This window comes from Macrotis lagotis, chromosome 8, assembly GCF_037893015.1.
Source record: "Macrotis lagotis isolate mMagLag1 chromosome 8, bilby.v1.9.chrom.fasta, whole genome shotgun sequence".
In the NCBI taxonomy this organism is placed as follows: domain Eukaryota; kingdom Metazoa; phylum Chordata; class Mammalia; order Peramelemorphia; family Peramelidae; genus Macrotis; species Macrotis lagotis.
In genome coordinates, this window is record NC_133665.1 from 61,745,679 (window position 1) to 61,763,218 (window position 17,540).

The window sequence follows — 17,540 nt, forward strand, 5'->3', positions numbered from 1 at the left end:
GAAAGTGATGAGAGAGAAATCATATCCTTAAAGAAAAAAATAAAGTATAAGAGACAGCAAAATTACATAATAACAGCTTTTTTTAAATTAAAAGAAATTTCTGGTCTTTGTTCAAACTCCACAATTCTTTCTCTAGATACAGATGGTATTCTCCATCGCAGATAACCCAAAATTGTGCCTGATTATTGTACTGATAGAATGAGCAAGTCCATTAAGGTTGATCATCACCCCTATGTTGCTGTTAAGGTGTACAATGTTCTGGTTCTGCTCATCTCACTCAGCCTCAGTTCCTTCTAGGCTTCCCTGAATTCCCATCTCTCCTGGTTTCTAATGGAACAATAATGTTCTATCACATACATACACCATAGTTTATTAAGCCATTCCCCAATTGATGGACATTAACTCAATTTCCAATTCTTTGCCACCACAAACAGGGCTGCTATGAAAATTTTTGTACAAGTGATGTTTTTACCCTTTTTCATCATCTCTTTATAGACCCAGTAGTGGTATTGCTGTATCAAAGGGTATGCACATTTTTGTTGCCCTTGGGGTGTAATTCCAGAAAGGTTGGATTAGTTCACTGCTCCACCAACAATGTATTAATGTCCCAGATTTCCCACATCCCTTCCAATCTTGATCATTGTTCTTTCTGGTCATATTGGCCAGTCTGAGAGGTGTGAGGTGGTACCTCACAGATGTTTTAATTTGCATTTTTCTAATAAATAGTGATTTATAGCAATTTTTCATATGACTATAGATTGCTTTGCTTTCCTCATTTGTAAATTGCCTCTGCATATCCTTTGACCATTTGTTAATTGGGAAATGGCTTGTTTTTTTTTAAAATTTGACTCAGTTTTCTGTATATTTTAGAAATAAGTCCTTTGTCAAAAATACTAATTGTAAAAATTGTTTCCCAATTTCTTTGATCTTGGTCACAGTGGTTTTGTGTGCAAAAGCTATTTAATTTAATGTAATTGAAATTATCTAGTTTGTTGGTAATGCTGTTCTCCATCTCTTCCTTGCTCATAAACTGCTTCCCTTTTCATAGATCTGACAGGTAAGCTATTCCTTGATCTCAACTCTGATGTATTCTTGAGACCCTAGGACAAACTTGACACCACCCTGAGCATGAGCCAACTCCAAAGTTCTAAGTGAGCTCCATGATTGTCTGCTTCAGGATTATAGTTTAGAACTTGTCTCAGGGCTGACAAATTGGAACAATCCCAGAGGAAGATGAGAAAGATGGTGAGGGGACCACACACTATCAAGTATCAGAATTGAAGGAAGACTTGGGTGGAAGATGGAGTATGATAGCTGTCTTAACGTTTTTTTGGCCCCAGAGGTAAGAATTAGGAATAATAAGTAGAAGAAACAGAGAAAGATTTATATTCAATGTAAAACACACCAACTTCCAAATGATGAAAGCCACCCAAAATGGAATGGATTCTGCTGGTAGTGGGCTCTCTTCATTAACTGATATTTTCAAGCATAGACTGAAATGATTTCCATGTTGTGGGAATATTACTCAGACATGGGTTTTACTAGATCTCAGAAATTTCTTTGAACTCAGATACTTTGAGTATGCTTTTATTAGATCATATTTAGTTTATCTGTTTCATTCTGAGGATAATATTTTGTGAAGAACACTGACAAACTGGAAAGTATCTAGAGGGGAGTGACTAGGAAGATGGAAGGACTGAACAAAGCATGTTATATGACTGGTAGTTGAAGTAACCTAGATGGTTTGTGGAATACAATAATTAGGGGCAATGTGATAAGCTGCTTTCAAATACTTAGGATTATATACCTAGGACTGGATGAAAATTGAGGTCATTTGGTCCAACCCTTTCATTTTACAGATGAGGAAACTGAGACCCAGGGAGGTAGAATCATTTGCCTAATGTCACATAGGTGGTAGATGACAGAACTTGGAGTTAAATCATGGTTCAAATCTCAAGATCTTTTCAATATGCCATATTGCCTCAATGGTTCTTGTTTGGAAATGAAGTTTGCCCTTAGAGAGTTTTCCTGAGACAAATGAATAAAATTTACAATAAGTCTATTTTATCTCAGTATAAGACCTTCCTAAAATCAGAACTTTCCAGTAACTGTGTGTGCTAATATCTATTCCGCAAAGCATGATATTATAGGCTTTTAGATGATTTTAAAATAATTTTCTCCCACTGATTCCTATTCATTATTGCATTTTGTAGCTTTATAGATTGTTTTTTCCTTCTCCAGGGACAGTCTCTGTGGGAGCAGCTGAGACTATGTAGTGCCCAGGTTCTAAATGCATCATGTCAGATTCCAGTTTATCTAATCTACTATCAAAGGTGACTGCATTATCTTGTCAATTCCATTTCAAACTAATTTCCCCCCAAATGTTTTCCATAGAAGTTGTCCGTCCTTTGTGACTGCTGGGATCTTTGCCAGTCACCATGTCCTTCTCCCTTTCTGGTACTTGCCTAATTTTTTGGCTTATAGAGAATTTTTAAGAAAGAAAGTCAATTTGGTTTTGGAATTGTAATAGACCTTTTTAATACTTCTCTTTAGGAGTTTGTGTCTAATAAGGAGCAGAAATTCTCAGTCATTTTTATTATAAGTTAAAAGTATAAATAAACCCTGCTTTACAGGGAGCAGGGAATCAAAAGCATGTGTTATAAGAGAAATGATTGAAAGGACTTTGTACATCCTTCCATGTCATCAGAAGACAGAAAAATCATAAAAGGGATACAAATAAAGATCCAGTATCTCAGCTTTGTATAGAAAAGTGGCAGACCTGAGGGTCTTTTATTCTTTTCTTTCAGAGCTATTAAGGCTTCAGTAATAAACAGGCTGACTGCAATTGAGCAAGGTTTTGAAAACATGGCAAAATATTCTGCTTTCAAGGAAGTCTCCTGAGTTATCCCATCTCTTCAAAATTTTATAAATGTTGATGGCTTTCAAACACTTGTGCTAGGCAGACTATATGCTCATCGAGACCTTTTATCTAATCATATGGGATTGTGTAACCTTTTGGTTTCAGAAATAACCAGACTGTCTCAAACTTCAGTTTATTGTTTTTGTTTTTGTGTTTTGTTTTTATTTTGTTTTATAAAGCTTGGCATTGAGATTACTGGAAAGAAGAAAGTAGGAGAGTTTCTTGGGAGCTTTGTGTAAAAAAGGAGTTGAATCGGGGTGTCATACAGTTCTGGTATGGGGTGCCCATCCCTTCTGGTGGACAGGTGTTGCTAGATCATGGCAATTGGAATTGATGGAATGGAAAGAGGCTATTGAAAACTGATTGATGTGCTTGTTCAGTTTGGGCAGCTAGGGCCACCTGGGTACTTTGCTGCCTCTTGTTACCTACTAAAGGGGTTGTCTCCAAACTCCTAATTCTTAGCTGATTAGTAGAAAGAGCACCACCTTATTGCCTACTCTACTAACCCACATGTTAGCTGGAAAACTCTAGGAACCATGAGGAGGAGTCCTGCTTTTAGGTCCACACTACCATACCTTCCCTTTTAGCTTGAGATAGATTGAATAAAGTTGACCACAACTGGACAAGGCTATGAGATGTCTTAGCACCTATACAGGGTTTCTAAATCCTTTCTTCACCTTATTAATGCAAGCTTTATTCATCTATGCAAAACTCCAAATTTGCTCTATTTACCCTTATTCCACCTGTTAAGTGAAGTTCAGACTTTTAAAACGTTCTACAGTCTATGTCATACCAGCTTTGCAGCCTTATCTTATACTCTAATCAAACTTCATTCTTCTTTGACTTGGCACTTTCCTCCCTGTATGCCTTTGCCTTTTTGCTCCCTATGCTTGAGATGTCTTTCCCCTCTGTATCAGTAATTTCTATCTAGTTTTTATTTATTTTTAGGTTTTTTGCAAGGCAATGGGGTTAAGTGACTTGTCCAAGGCCACACAACCAGGTAATCATTAAATGTCTTAGGTCCGATTTGAACTCAGATACTCCCGACTCCACTGCTAGTGCTCTATCCACTGCACCACCTAACCACCCCCCCATCTAGTTTTTAATGCCCAATTCAAATGCCACAGGCTTCAGGAAGCTGATGATAGCTCTCTCCTTCTGATCAGTAGTGATGTTTCCCTTTTTGGTGCTTTAAAAACCTCTTTAACAATCTTATCCTGTATTATTTTATGTTAGTTATTTGCATTTCTGTCATATCTCCACACTAAACCACAAACTTTAGGAAGGTAAGGATACTGTTGTATCTCCACCAACCCTTAGCACAATAGTCAGGGCATCAGGGCACGATAGCCACTAAATAAATGTTTGTTAAGTAGAATTGCAAATATGAGAACTAAAGCAGTAGAAAAGCTGCTAATTGGTGTGATATTGACTAAGTGCTTTAGGAGTTCAGAGAATGGGGAAATGAATGAGAGTAGAAATATTGGAAGACCAGGCAGTATATGAGAAGCAGCTGGTATAGTGCAAAAAAAAAATTGGAGACTGGAGACTCCTGTTCTAATTAATTTCTGTTGCTAACTAATTGTATGATTTAGGGTGAGTCAATAACTTTTGGCCTCAGTGTCTTTATCTGTAAAATGAAGACATAGACTAGGTGATTTCTGTGGTCTTTTTTAGCTCTCAAATCGCTAAAGAAATGCTCCTAGACAAGCTACCCTAAAGGAAAGTTAGAATTTATAGACTTTTTTCTGTCTCCTCAGGGTGCCCAAGACAAGGCTTTATTGGGTACTCATTAAGGGTTAACAACTGACTGATAATGATTATTAAATATATACTTTCCTTTGTATATGAAGATAAAGTCATTGCCTTAATATATATGCAGCGCATATATAACCCATATATAACAGAGATAATGAGCCCATATACTATTGCATAGTTTTCCTGATTGGCAGTACAATGTTTTTCTTTCTTGATTTTATTTTGGCAAGGCAATGGGGTTAAGACTTGCCCAAGGTCACACAGCTTGACAGTACAATCTTGTGAGATCACTAGGTATCATGGGATCAACTGTGGTCAGAAAAAGTATGAAATAACTGAGCATTGTGAGGACCACATGTGAAGCCTACCTTTATATCAGCACCAGCCCAGCTGGTCAGGAGGAATTGTTCTAATTAAATCAATCGGACACTTTTGTGCTTCAGGAAGCACATCTTGCTTGACTTTTACTACTTGAAAATAGGAGAGCAGAGTCACATAAGAGTAGAGACCAAGTTTTGGATTCTTGCTCCAAAACCTACTGAGTAACCTTGGGCAAATCACTTAATATCTTTGTGTCTCAATTAGATCATCTGAAAAAAATGGCAAAATCATTCCTGCATTATCTATCTCATAGGCTATTGTGAGAAAAGGAACTTTTAAAACAAGTTTTAAGCTGCTATTAAAGAAATATGAAATTATTTAATGAAAAGATGGCATAGTGTATTAAATAGAGGACCAGCACTGAATCAGCAAAATCTAGGATCAAATTTTGCTGCAGACAAATATTAGCTATGTTACAATGAGCAAGGACACATACTTCCTCCTTCCCCCTTTTCCCTAAGCCTATAGGTTGTAGATTAGTGGCATATCTCCATTAATAGAGTGTTTGTATACTGAGATTTCTTTTACAGGTGAAATCACAGATCCAAGTTCCTTCGTATCCACAAAACATGAAGTAAATCATACCTCTCATTTTTATGCTAGGCTATTTTGGTCAAATAGATTTAACAGATTTTAAAAGAAATATTATTTGAGATGTCACATCAAGTTTATTAGTGTAACTCAGTTACTTTGCATTGAGACATTCATCCTGTGTTCCACTAGTTTTATAGTTTGATTTTGGAGCAAAAAAAACTGATTTAGCTTTTTTTTCAGCTCTAAAATATTGTTCATGATTCGATTTTCTCACACATCAGTGACTATTTTTCTTGAAGGTCAATATCCAATTTCTTTTTCTGAGTTCTTTTTTTTTTTTTTTTGCTCCATCTTTAAAACTTGCCTCTAGATTTCTGGGCAAACTTCAGGATCCTTGGACTTGTAAAATCAGGAAAATTATGATATTCACAACAGGGTCAAAAAATTGGGAGAAAAAATTTAAAATTCTTTGGGAGGGAATGAACTTCAATATTTAAGATCTTATGATTTTAGTTTAGAGATTTTAGTTTAACCCTTTCATTTTTCAAGGGGAGAAAACTGAGGCTTGTAAAGTCAAATAATTGACCTTAAGTCTTATATTTAGTAAGGATCAGAGTTAACCTTTATGTTCAGGTTCACTAATTTTACTGCCCCATAGTTTGCTTAAGAGAATTCTAGCATAAAGGCAACATTAGCTCATTTGAGAGTCCAGTGACAGTGATAGACCTCCTATTCTAAGACAGTCTAATTTTTCTTTAAGCACCAAGGCTGATTTCCCCACTCTTGTCATTGCTTTTGGTTTTCTTCACAGAATATTTTGTCAAGGGGTTTTCATGAACTGCTCCTCTGAGATATTCATTGAAGGAGTGACAGCCATAGAATCTAGGAAAAGACATTTGAAATAAAATAATAAACAAATAAATAAATAAAATGACTATCAATTGGCCATTTTTCTTTATAGCACATTACTAGTTTTTCTTCATTTTCTGGTGACCCTATCTTATTGTTGAGGTACTGCTTGGAATAATGCATGATCAATCTTAGGAAAGTGGTCTGTCTAAACTTTCAAACCAGTTCTTGTCTTATCATAGTAGTCAGAAACTAAAAAAAACCATCTGAATCTCATCACTGGTAAAAGGCTTTTGGGTCTTGCTCAGCAGGGAGCTGCATTAGAAACAGGATATTATTCAGGTTCCTTGTCAGGATCAGTCTTAGTGGGGCAAAGTTGTGTATAGATTTTGCTGCAGAATCCACTAAATGAAAGCTATAGATTATGATTTTTTGACTCCTGCTGGATATTGGTTACTAAAGAATTATTTATTCTCTTGGGTTATTCACCATCATCATTCTCAATTATTCTTGACACCAGTCCTATATAACTCTGAGGCCATCTCAGGAATAAAAATAAATAATCCCATCCTTTTAGGTGAAAGCATTCACAACAATTCACTGGGGAGCTATTTTAAAGAACCCATGTTTCTATGACTTAGTCATGAAAAACTTAAGGGCTCAAAGAACCAGAAGAAAAAGGAAACTAGAGTTGATAAGATGAGTCAAATGTGTCTGTCAAAATGCTAATGAGATGAGGTGATGAACAACTCCAGAGGGAAAGACCCCCACAGGAATTTTGCCGTAGCAGTTTTCCAAGGGAGGTAATCATAAGAGCTACTAGCAAAATATGATAAAGACCTGAAGACTTCACATTTAGAAAGTGTGGAGAGTAGAGTAAATATTACAAAGAGCTGCATAAAGAGCAGGATAATTGCCTTTCTGGCCCAGCCAAATAAGTATCTCTATTGCATGCTGGTCACATTCTTAGAAGATAAAGAGATTGCATTTTGTATATAGAGAAAGGGACTCAAGGACCTTCTTTACTTGTTAGGTCATCAAAGAGAACATAACATTCCTTTAAAAAGGAAAAAGAAAAATTTAAAAGAATCAAAAGAGAAAGAGAAAGTTTGATCTTGCACAAGAGATTGGAGAGAGGAAAAATGTGATACAAAGGAAGAAAGGGAGGATAACAGGGCACTCAGAAATAAGTGTTAAATATGAGGCTCCCTCCATATTTGTTTATTATTCAATTACATACATACATACATAGTTTTCAACATTCATCCTTTTGCAAGATTTTGAGTTTCACATTTTCCCATCACCCTCTTCTCCTCATGGCATCAAGCAATCTGATATAGGTTGTGCCGGTAAAATCGAGTTTAAAATGTCTAAATTAGCCAAGCTATGAAAGAAGAACTAGAACTTAGGGGAATGAAATATGAGAAAAAAGAAAAAAACTTAAAAGAAATTTTGAAACAAATATAGCATGCCTTGCTACACATTACAAATCCATATTTTTTTCCTGTGGATGCATGATCTTTTCCTTAACCAGTCTCTTGGGATTGTCCTTAATCAGTGAACTGCTAGAGAGGATCTAGTCCATTATAATCGATCATTTCACATTGTTGTTGGTGACTTGTATAATGTTCTCCTGGTTCTGCTCACTTCACTCAACATCACTTTATGCAAATCTTTCTGTGCTTTTCTGAAGTTAGATCTCTCATGATTTCTTTCTTTTTTTGTCTTTGAAAGCAGAGTCTAAATTTATTTTTCTTTCTTTTTAAAAAAATATTTATTTTTTCAATTACATGCAAAGATAGTTTTCAGCAATCATTTTTGTAAGGTTTTGAGTTTCATATTTTTCTCCCCTCCCTCCCTTCCCTTTCCTGCCCTTGAGAGAAAGCAATCTAATATAGGTTAGATATGTATAGCTATGTTAGACATTTACCCATATTAATTATATTGTAAAAGAATAATCAAATCAAAAAGGGAAGAAAAAATGAGAGAAAAACAATAAAAACAAATTTAAAAAATTGAAAATCATAAATTTTGGTCTACATTCAGACTTCAATAGTCCTTTCTCTGGATATTGATGGTATTCTCCATCACAAGTCCTTTAGAATTGTCTTTGATTATTGTACTGCTGAGATGAGCAGGTCTGTCATAGTTGATCATCACACAATGTTGCAGTTGCTGTGTATAATGTTCTTCTGATTCTGCCCACTTTATTCATCATCAGAATTTCTGAATTCCTGTCTCTCATGATTTCTTACAAAACAATAGTATTCTATCACATTCATATACCTTAATTTATGAAGCCATTTCTCAATCCCATCAGTTTCTAGTTTTTTGTCATTTTTTGCAAGGCAAATGGGGTTAAGTGGCTTGCCCAAGACCACACAGCTAGGTAATTATTATTAAGTGTCTGAGGCTGGATTGGAACTCAGGTTCTCCTGACTCTAAGGCAGGTGCTCTATCCACTGACCCACCTAGCCACCCCTATATATGTGTTTTTAAAACCATTTTTGTGATTCCTTAGGATATAGACTTAGTAGTGGCATATTGTGGGCCAAAAAGTATGCACAGTTTCATTGCCCTTCTGATATAGTTCCAAATTACTCTCCAGAAGGGTTGAATAAATTCACAACTCCACCAATAATGCATTTGTGTCCCAGTTTTCCCACATTCTTCTATATCATTGATCATTTTCCCTTTTTGTCATTTTAGCTAATCTTATAAGTGTGAGGTGGTATCTCAAAGTTGTTTTAATTTGCATTTTTCTAATCAATAACAATTTGGAGGATTTTTTCATGTGATGTTAGATAGTTTTAATTACTTCATCTGAAAACTACCTGTTCATATCCTTTGACCATTTATCAGTTGGAGAAGATGTGTAATCTTATAAATTTGACTAGTTCCCTATATATTTTAGAAATGAGTCCTTTTTGAGAAACTACAGCTAGGAAAAGTTCTCTGTCTCTTCTTTGGTAATAAACTTTTCCCTATTCCATAGGTCTGACAGTTAAACCATTCCTTTTTCTCCTAATTGGCTGATGGTAACACCCTCTATGTTTAAATCCTGTTTCTATATTTAGTTTTTGCCTTACTATCTTCCAGTTTTCCCAGAAGTTTTTGTCAAATAGTGAGTTCTTATCCCAGAAACTGGAGTCTTTGGGTTTTTCAAACAGTATATTGCATAGTCATTGACTCCTTTTTCTTTTGTACCTAGTCTATTTCACTGATTGATTTTTCCTATTTCTTAGTCAATACCATAGATTTTTCATGACTGCCACTTTAAAATATTGTTTTAGATATGGTATAGTTAGGCCATCTCCCTTTGCATTTCCCCCCATTAATTCTCTTGATACTCATGGTCTTTTCCCCCTACAGATGAATTTTATTATTATTTTTTCTAACTTTAAAAATAAAATAAAATTTTTTTTGGTAACTTTATTGGCATGGTACCGAATAAGCAATTTAATTTAGATAGAATTGTCACTTTTGTTATATTAGCTCAACCTAATCATGAGCAATATTCATTTTCCCCCTTTCTTTATGTCTGACTTTCTTTGTGTGAAAAGTGTTTTGTAATTGTGTTCATGTCGTTTTTGGGTTTTTCTTGGGAGGTAGATTCCCAAGTATTTTATGCTGTCTACAGTACTTTAAATAGAACTTCTCTTTCTATCTCTTCCTGTTGGGCTTTGTTGTTCATGTACATAGAAATGCTGATGATTTATGTGAGTTTACTTCATATCCTGCAACTTTGCAAAGGTTGCTAATTATTTCAAATAGTTTTCTAGGATTCTTTAAGTATACTATCATATCTTCTGGGGAGAGTTAGAATTTTATTTCCTCAATGTCTATTGTAAGTTCTTCATTTTTTTTTCTTTTCTTATTAGTAAAGCTATCATTTCTGATACAATATTGGATAATAATGGTGATAATAGCATTCTTGTTTCACCCCGATCTTATTGGGATTGTCTCTAGTTTATCCCCATTACATAGAAAACTTGTTGATGGTTTTAGGTAGATACTGCTTATCATTTTAAGAAAACCTCCATTTATTCCTGTACTCACTAGTGTTTTTTTTTAAATAGAAATGGGTGTGGTATTTTGTCAAAGGCTTTTTCAGTATCTGTTGAAATAATCATATGATTTCTGTTAATTTTCTTAGTTATATGGTCAATTATACTGATTGCTTTGCTATCATTGAGTCATCCCTGCATATTTACTGTTAATACTGACTGATCATAGTGTATTAGCCTAGTGATAACTTGGGGTAGTCTCTTTGCTAAAATTGCATTTAAAATTTTTTACATCAATATTCATTTGGGAAATTGATCTATAATTTTCTTTGTCTGCTTTGGCTCTTCCTGGTTTAGGTTTCAGCACAATGTCAGTGTCATAAAAAGAATTTGGCAGGACTCCATCCATTTTTCCAAATAATTTTAGATAGAATTGGAGTTAATTTTTTTTTATATATTTGGTAGAATTTACTTGTAAATTAATCTGACCCTGGAGATTTTTTTTCTTAGTGAGTTCTCTGGTGACTTGTTCAATTTCTTTTTCTGAAATGAGATTATTTAGGCCTTTTATTTCCTCTTCTGTTAATATGGGAAATTCATATTTTTGAAAATATCTATTTCACTTACATTATCAAATTTGTTGGCATATAGTTTGGTAAAATAACTTTGAATTATTACTTTAATTTTCTCTTCATTGGTGGTGATTTCACCTTCATTTTTGATACTGGTAATTTTGTTGTCTTCTTTTTTAAAAAAATCAGATTAACAAAAGGTTTATCTATTCTATTGATTTTTTTGTAAAAACAACTTAGTTTTATTTATTAGTTTAATAGTTTTTATACTTTCAGTTTTATTAATTTCTCTTTTGATTTCCAGAAGTTCTAACTTGGTGTTTAATTGGGAATTTTTAATTTGTTCTTTTCCTAGCTTTTTAAAATTGCATTTCCTATATATATATATATTGATCTTTTCTTTATCCAATTTATTCATTATTTAGAAATGTAAAATTTCCCCTATAGCTACTTTGCTCTTAAGTTTTGGTATAATGACTCATCATTGTCACTGTCCTGGGTGAAATTGTTGATTATTTCTCTAATTTGTTGTTTGATCCAGTCATTCTTTAATATTTGGTTATATAGTTTCCAATTAATTTTTAGCTTATCTTTCCATGGCCCTTTATTACATGTAATTTTAACTTGCATCATGATCTGAAATAAATGTGTTTAATGTTTCTGTTTTTTAGTATTTGATTGATGCATGTAAATTTTGTGTGCCAAGTACCACAGAGAAGAAGGTATACGCTTTTTTATTTTCACATTTTAAGCTTTATTTCAGGGGCCCAGGCAGGAGGGCTGCTGCCCCAGGGCCGCACTGGGGGTGAAGGGAGTGTTCTGGAAGCCCCAGCTTCACCTGTAGAGGAAGTCAGCCTGGATGTTGGTGGCAATCTCGGCCTCCCACTTGTCCCCGTTCTTGAGCAGTTTCTCCTTGTTGTAGAGCAGTTCCTCATGGGTCTCAGTGGAGAATTTAAAGTTGGGGCCCTCCACGAGGGCATCCACAGGACAGGCTTCCTGGCAGAAGCCGCAGTAGATGCCCTTGGTCATATCGATATCATACCGCGTTGTCCTCCGACTGCCGTCCCCTCTGGGCTCAGCCTCGATGGTGATGGCCTGAGCCGGGCAGACGGCCTCACAGAGTTTGCAGGCGATGCACCGCTCTTCCCCCGATGGGTAGTGCCTCAAGGCATGCTCCCCAGGGAAGCGCGGGCTCAAAGGGATAATTGATGGTGCCGGGTTCTCGGAACAGATAACTCAGAGTCATCCCCAAACTTCGGAAGAGCTCCATCCACAGAAGGGTCTGGGCTGCTCGGTTGGTCACGGGCTTCAGGTCCATGGAGAGCTCCTTCATATTCACATACTTGTAGGAGGTGGCGGAGGGGCTGCCGTGGAGGCCTCGGGCCAGGCTTCGGCAACTGGCAGGTCCTGCGCCTGCCAGCCGGCAAAGGACCCTCAGCAGAGCCGCGTTGGGGCCGCCCATCTGGAGGGAGATCTCAGGTATACACTTTTCTATCCCCATTCAGTTTTCTTTAGAGGTCTGTCATATCTAACTTTTCAAAAATTCTATTGATCTCCTTAACTTCCTTCTTGTTTATTTTATGGCTAGATTTATCTAATTCTGAGAGAGGGAAGTTAAGAACTCCCATTAATATAGTTTTACTTTCTATGTCTTCCTCTAACTACTTTGGCTTCTCCTTTAAAAATTTGGATGCCTTACCATTTGCTGCATATGTTGGGTTTTTTTTTTAATTCACTGGAGTCTAAGTCCAGTCAATTTAAAAAAAAATTTGTTTATTTAAGGCAATGGAGTTAAGAGTGACTTGCCAAGAGTCACCCAGCTAGGCAATTATTAAGCATCTGAGGCCTGATTTGAACTCAGGTCCTCCTGACTCCAGAGCCAGTGCTCTATCCACTGTACCATCCAGCTGTGCCCTGCATATATATGTTTAATACTGATATTACTTCATTGCTTAAGGTACCTTTTAGGAAGATATAGTTTCTTTCCTTATTCCTTTTAATTTGATCTATTTTTGCTTTTCCTTTGTCTGAGATAAGGATGGTAACCGTAGTTTTTTTTTTTACTTCAATTGAAGCATAATATATTCTGCTCCAGCCTTTTACCTTTAACTTCAGTATATATATTTCTGCTTCTTGTTTCTTGTAGACAGCATATTTTAAGATTCTGTTTTTTAATCCACTCTTCTATCTACTTCCATTTTATGGAGAGTATATCCCATTCACATTCACATTTATAATTACATCCTTTCATTTTTCTCTTTCCCCAAATTGTACTTTTTTTCTCTTTTTGCCTTATTACTCCTCAGCAATCTTTTGCGCTGAACTGCTGCCTCCCTTCCTTTTTCTTTCCCCTTCCCAGACCCCCTCCCCCCACCCACTTCCCTGCAGGGTAGGATAAATTTCTAAAACTAGTTGGGAATGTTTGTTATTCCCCCTTTGAACAAAATCTGTTGAGAATAAGATTTACTTAGTGCTCATACCCTCCCTTCTTTCCTTCTATTTTAAAAATTTTTATACACATGCCTCACTGCCTTCTAGCATAATCCCTTTTTTCTATGTCACTACTCCCTCTATTAAAGTATTCCCCTTTCAACTTTCCCAATAGAAATACAATTCTCAAGAGCCATAAGCATCTATACATCATAAGCAATTTATACTCATATGCTCATTTCAAATATAATCCCTCCAACTGTTCCAATATAAATATAGCTCTCAAGAAATAAAAGTGATCACATCACAGTCAATTTCCACCCATACCATTTATCTCAGTGTACACTTTTCAATTATCTTAAGAGAAATTCTGTTCTCAAGAGTTAAAGGTATTGTCTTCCTATATAGGAGAGGTAGACAATTTAGTCTTACTGACTAATATTTTCCCCCTTTCCATTTACCTTTTTAATGCATCTCTTGAGTCTTGTATTTAAAGATTAGATTTTTCTGTTCAGTTCTGGTCTTTTTATCAAGTTAGTTTGAAAGTTCTCTATTTTTTGAAAATCCATCTTTTCCCTTGAAATAATATGTTGAATTTTGCAGACTAGTTGATTCTTGATTGTAATTCAAGTTCCTTTGTCCTCCAGAATATCATATTCCAGGCCTTCTGATACTATAATGTTGAAGCTGATAAGTCCTGTGTAATCTTGACTAGGGCTCTCTGGTATTAAAATTGCTTCTTTTTGGTTGCTTGCAGTATTTTCTTCTTTATGTGAGAATTTTGAAATTTGGCTACAATATTCCTTGGAGTTTTTATTTGGAGGGGTCTCTTTCTGGTGGTGATTGATGGATTTTATTAAGGACTATTTCTTCTCCTCCTCCTCCTTCATTAGGGCAGTTTTCCATGAAAATTTTCTTCAAGATATTTTTCTAGAGTCTTTTTCTGATTGTGGCTCTCAGGTAGACCAATCTCTCATGAATCTATTTTCCAAGTCATTTGTTTTTTTCTAAGAGGTATTTTACATTTACTTTATTTTTTCAGACTTTTGGTGTTGTTTGATGGAATCTTGGTATCTCACAGTATCATTCATTTCCATTTGTCCAATTCTAGTTTTTATAGTTTTATTTTCTTCAGTTAGTTTCTTCTTTTGTGTTTCTTTTTTCTAATTGGTTAATTTTACTTTTAGATGAGTTTCTTTACATTTCTAGTTGGCCAATTTTACTTTAAAAATGATTGTTTTCAGGGGCAGCTAGGTGGCGTAATGGATAAAGCACCTGCCCTGGAGTCAGGAGTACTTGGGTTCAAATCCCGTCTCAGACACTTGATAATTACCTAGCTGTGTGGCCTTGGGCAAGCCACTTAAACCCCATTTGCCTTGCAAAAAAAACCCCTTAAAAAATGATTGTTTTCTTCATAATTTTCTTGTATGATCTCATTTCTTTTCTTCATTTTTCTTCCTTTCTTCTTTGGTATTTCAAATCCTTTTTGAGTTCTTTCAAGAGGTCTTTTGTATTTGAGATCAATTCATAGACCCTTTTGAGGCTTCACATGTAGGCATTTTGTCACTGTTTTCCTCTTCTGAAATGGCATTTTTATCATCCATGTCAGAGTAGTAGCTGTCAATGGTTAATTTTTTGTTTGTTTGTTTTTGCTCATTTTGATAGGTGAGTTCTGTTCATGTGGTATAGGGTGCTAGATTTAAGCTTTTTTGTGCTGGGAGACAAAGCTCTGCAGTTTTCCCTATGCTAGGGTAGCCCAAGGTCACACCAGCATTCTGGGGCTTGATCCTTGCTCTTCAAGCTGTATGCTGGCCTGCTGATGAGCTGGGACCTGAGCTGAGCTGAGATCTATGGCACACTGGAACCTGAGCCTTTTCAGGACCTGAGATATTTCAAGACCTGCTGTGACCTGAGCTGCACTGTGATTGAGTCTTTCACTGGCTTCCCAGTTTTCCCACCTACTATGGGTGGGACAGGCCTTTATTTGAAATTGTTTCTTTTTTTTTTTTTTGCAAGGCAAATGGGGTTAAGTGGCTTGCCCAAGGCCACACAGCTAGGTAATTATCAAGTGTCTGAGATCGGATTTGAACCCAGGTACTCCTGACTCCAGGGCCGGTGCTTTATTCACTGCGCCACCTAGCCGCCCCCCATTTGAACTTGTTTCAAGATATCTAGCTGAAAAATTACTTCACTGGTTTCTTTTGAAGTTTCTTTTTTGTTGTTGTTATTGTTTTTAAAGTTTTTGCTAGGCAGTGGGGTTAAGTGGCTTGCCCAAGGCCACACAGCTAGGTAATTATTAAGTGTCTGAGACTGGATTTGAACCCAGGTACTCCTGACTCCAGGGCAGGTGCTTTATCCACTGCACCACCTAGCCGCCCCCTTTTTTGAAGTTTCTGTGACTTTAAGATCTGTTTGGAGGTTTCATTAAAAGTTATTCAAGAAAAGTTCTGGGAATTATCTTAGTTCCACCCTGGAAGTTCTGAATATGAAGCTTTTAAGAAGGAGAAATTATAGATTCTCTGAGGAACAAAGCTTCTTATTAACCTCCAAGGAGACAGCTAGGTGGTACAGAGAATAGCATACTGAACCCGGAGTCACAAAGACTTGAGCTCAAATCCAGACTCAGATACTTACTAGCTGTGTAATCCTGGTCAAGTCATTTAAGCTTTGACTGTCTCAGTTTCCTGAACTGTAAAAGGGAATACTAACAACTCCTAGCTCATGGGGTTGTTACAAAGATCAAATGAGATAATGCCTGACTTATGGTTGATACTTAATAAATGTTTATTCCTTTTCACCTTTCCAAATAATGAAGATGTGGCACCAGTGACCTTTTAAAAGACCATACAGTAATAGTGGGAAGAAAAAGAAGTAAGTAAGAGTGACTGACAATTCCCTTATGAATATCAAGATTGATGTTTGCTAGGGATGGCTAGGTTGTACAGTGGATAGAGAACCAACCCTGGAGTCAGGAGGACCTGAGTTCTAATGCGACCTCAGGCACTTAATACTTATTTTCTGTATGAGCTTGGACGAGTCCCTTAACCCTATTGTCCTGCAGAAACAAAAAAAAATGTTTGCTGATAATAGTAAAATCTACTGTCTTTCCTGAAGTCAGTGGTTGATGGAGAACCTCCTAACCTCTCATAAAACCTGATAGAAGGTTATCATTAAGGTTAGTGATGGTAATTCACTTGGGCACAATTGATATTGTCAGAAGGACACAAGGAAGTAGTGATAAGAATTATGAAACCTTGGGCAAGAAATTGAAAGCATTTAGGAGAATATTTAGGTAAAAATCATTTGAAGCAAAATTAGAAGTGATATTATTGTTGAGTTATACAACAGATTAACTAGAGAAAAGGAAGAAATAGACTAACAATTTAGGAACAACACAAGGTCGAAGTGAATTCATGATATGTTAGTTGGAGGACTTCAATTATCTGGATATCTATTGGAACTCTATCACACTCTTTCAAAAAAATCAGAACAATTAACTTTTTTGATTTAAGAATCATTGGACTCTGAAAATCACGATTTTTTTTTTAAAACTTGAATGCCCTGAAAGTCTTCAAGAAATATGAATGAAAGCTGCCCAGGGTTGTTAGAATCAGAAGACAAAGTAAAGAAAGAAAGACTCCATTAAACATTCCTCAAAGGTATCTCCAAACAGAAAAGTACCAGTAATATTATAGTCAGAACCCAGAGTTCCCATGTCAAAGAGGAAAAAAAATAATGGGAGAATCCACAAAGAAGCAGTTTAAGTATCACAGAACTATAGCCAGGATTACATATGACCTGATAGCTTTTTCTAAATACGAGAAGAGATTTTGTAATAAAATATTCCAAACGGTAAAAGGATAAACTTAAAATCAATAATGTCTTATCTTGCAAAGCTGAATATAATCCCACAGATGGGAAAATGTATATTAAATAGTATAGAAGAGTTTTAAATATTGTTGTTGAAAAGACCAGCCTGAGTAGGAACTTTGAAATATACACGAGTCTAGAGAAACTTGAGTTTCTCTAGCAATATCACTACTAAGTCTGTATTCCAAAGAGATCAAAAAAGGGAAAAGGACCTATTTA

General features: G+C 35.9%; 1 protein-coding gene and 1 pseudogene across 1 annotated transcript in view; one reads left to right on the forward strand and one right to left on the reverse strand.

Annotated features, from left to right (window-relative positions):
- GSG1L (GSG1 like) overlaps nucleotides 1-17,540 on the forward strand; it is a 388,597-nt gene that overhangs the window by 38,273 nt on the left and 332,784 nt on the right. The window lies entirely within an intron of this gene.
- LOC141494829 (NADH dehydrogenase [ubiquinone] iron-sulfur protein 8, mitochondrial pseudogene) lies at nucleotides 11,856-12,493 on the reverse strand (annotated as a pseudogene).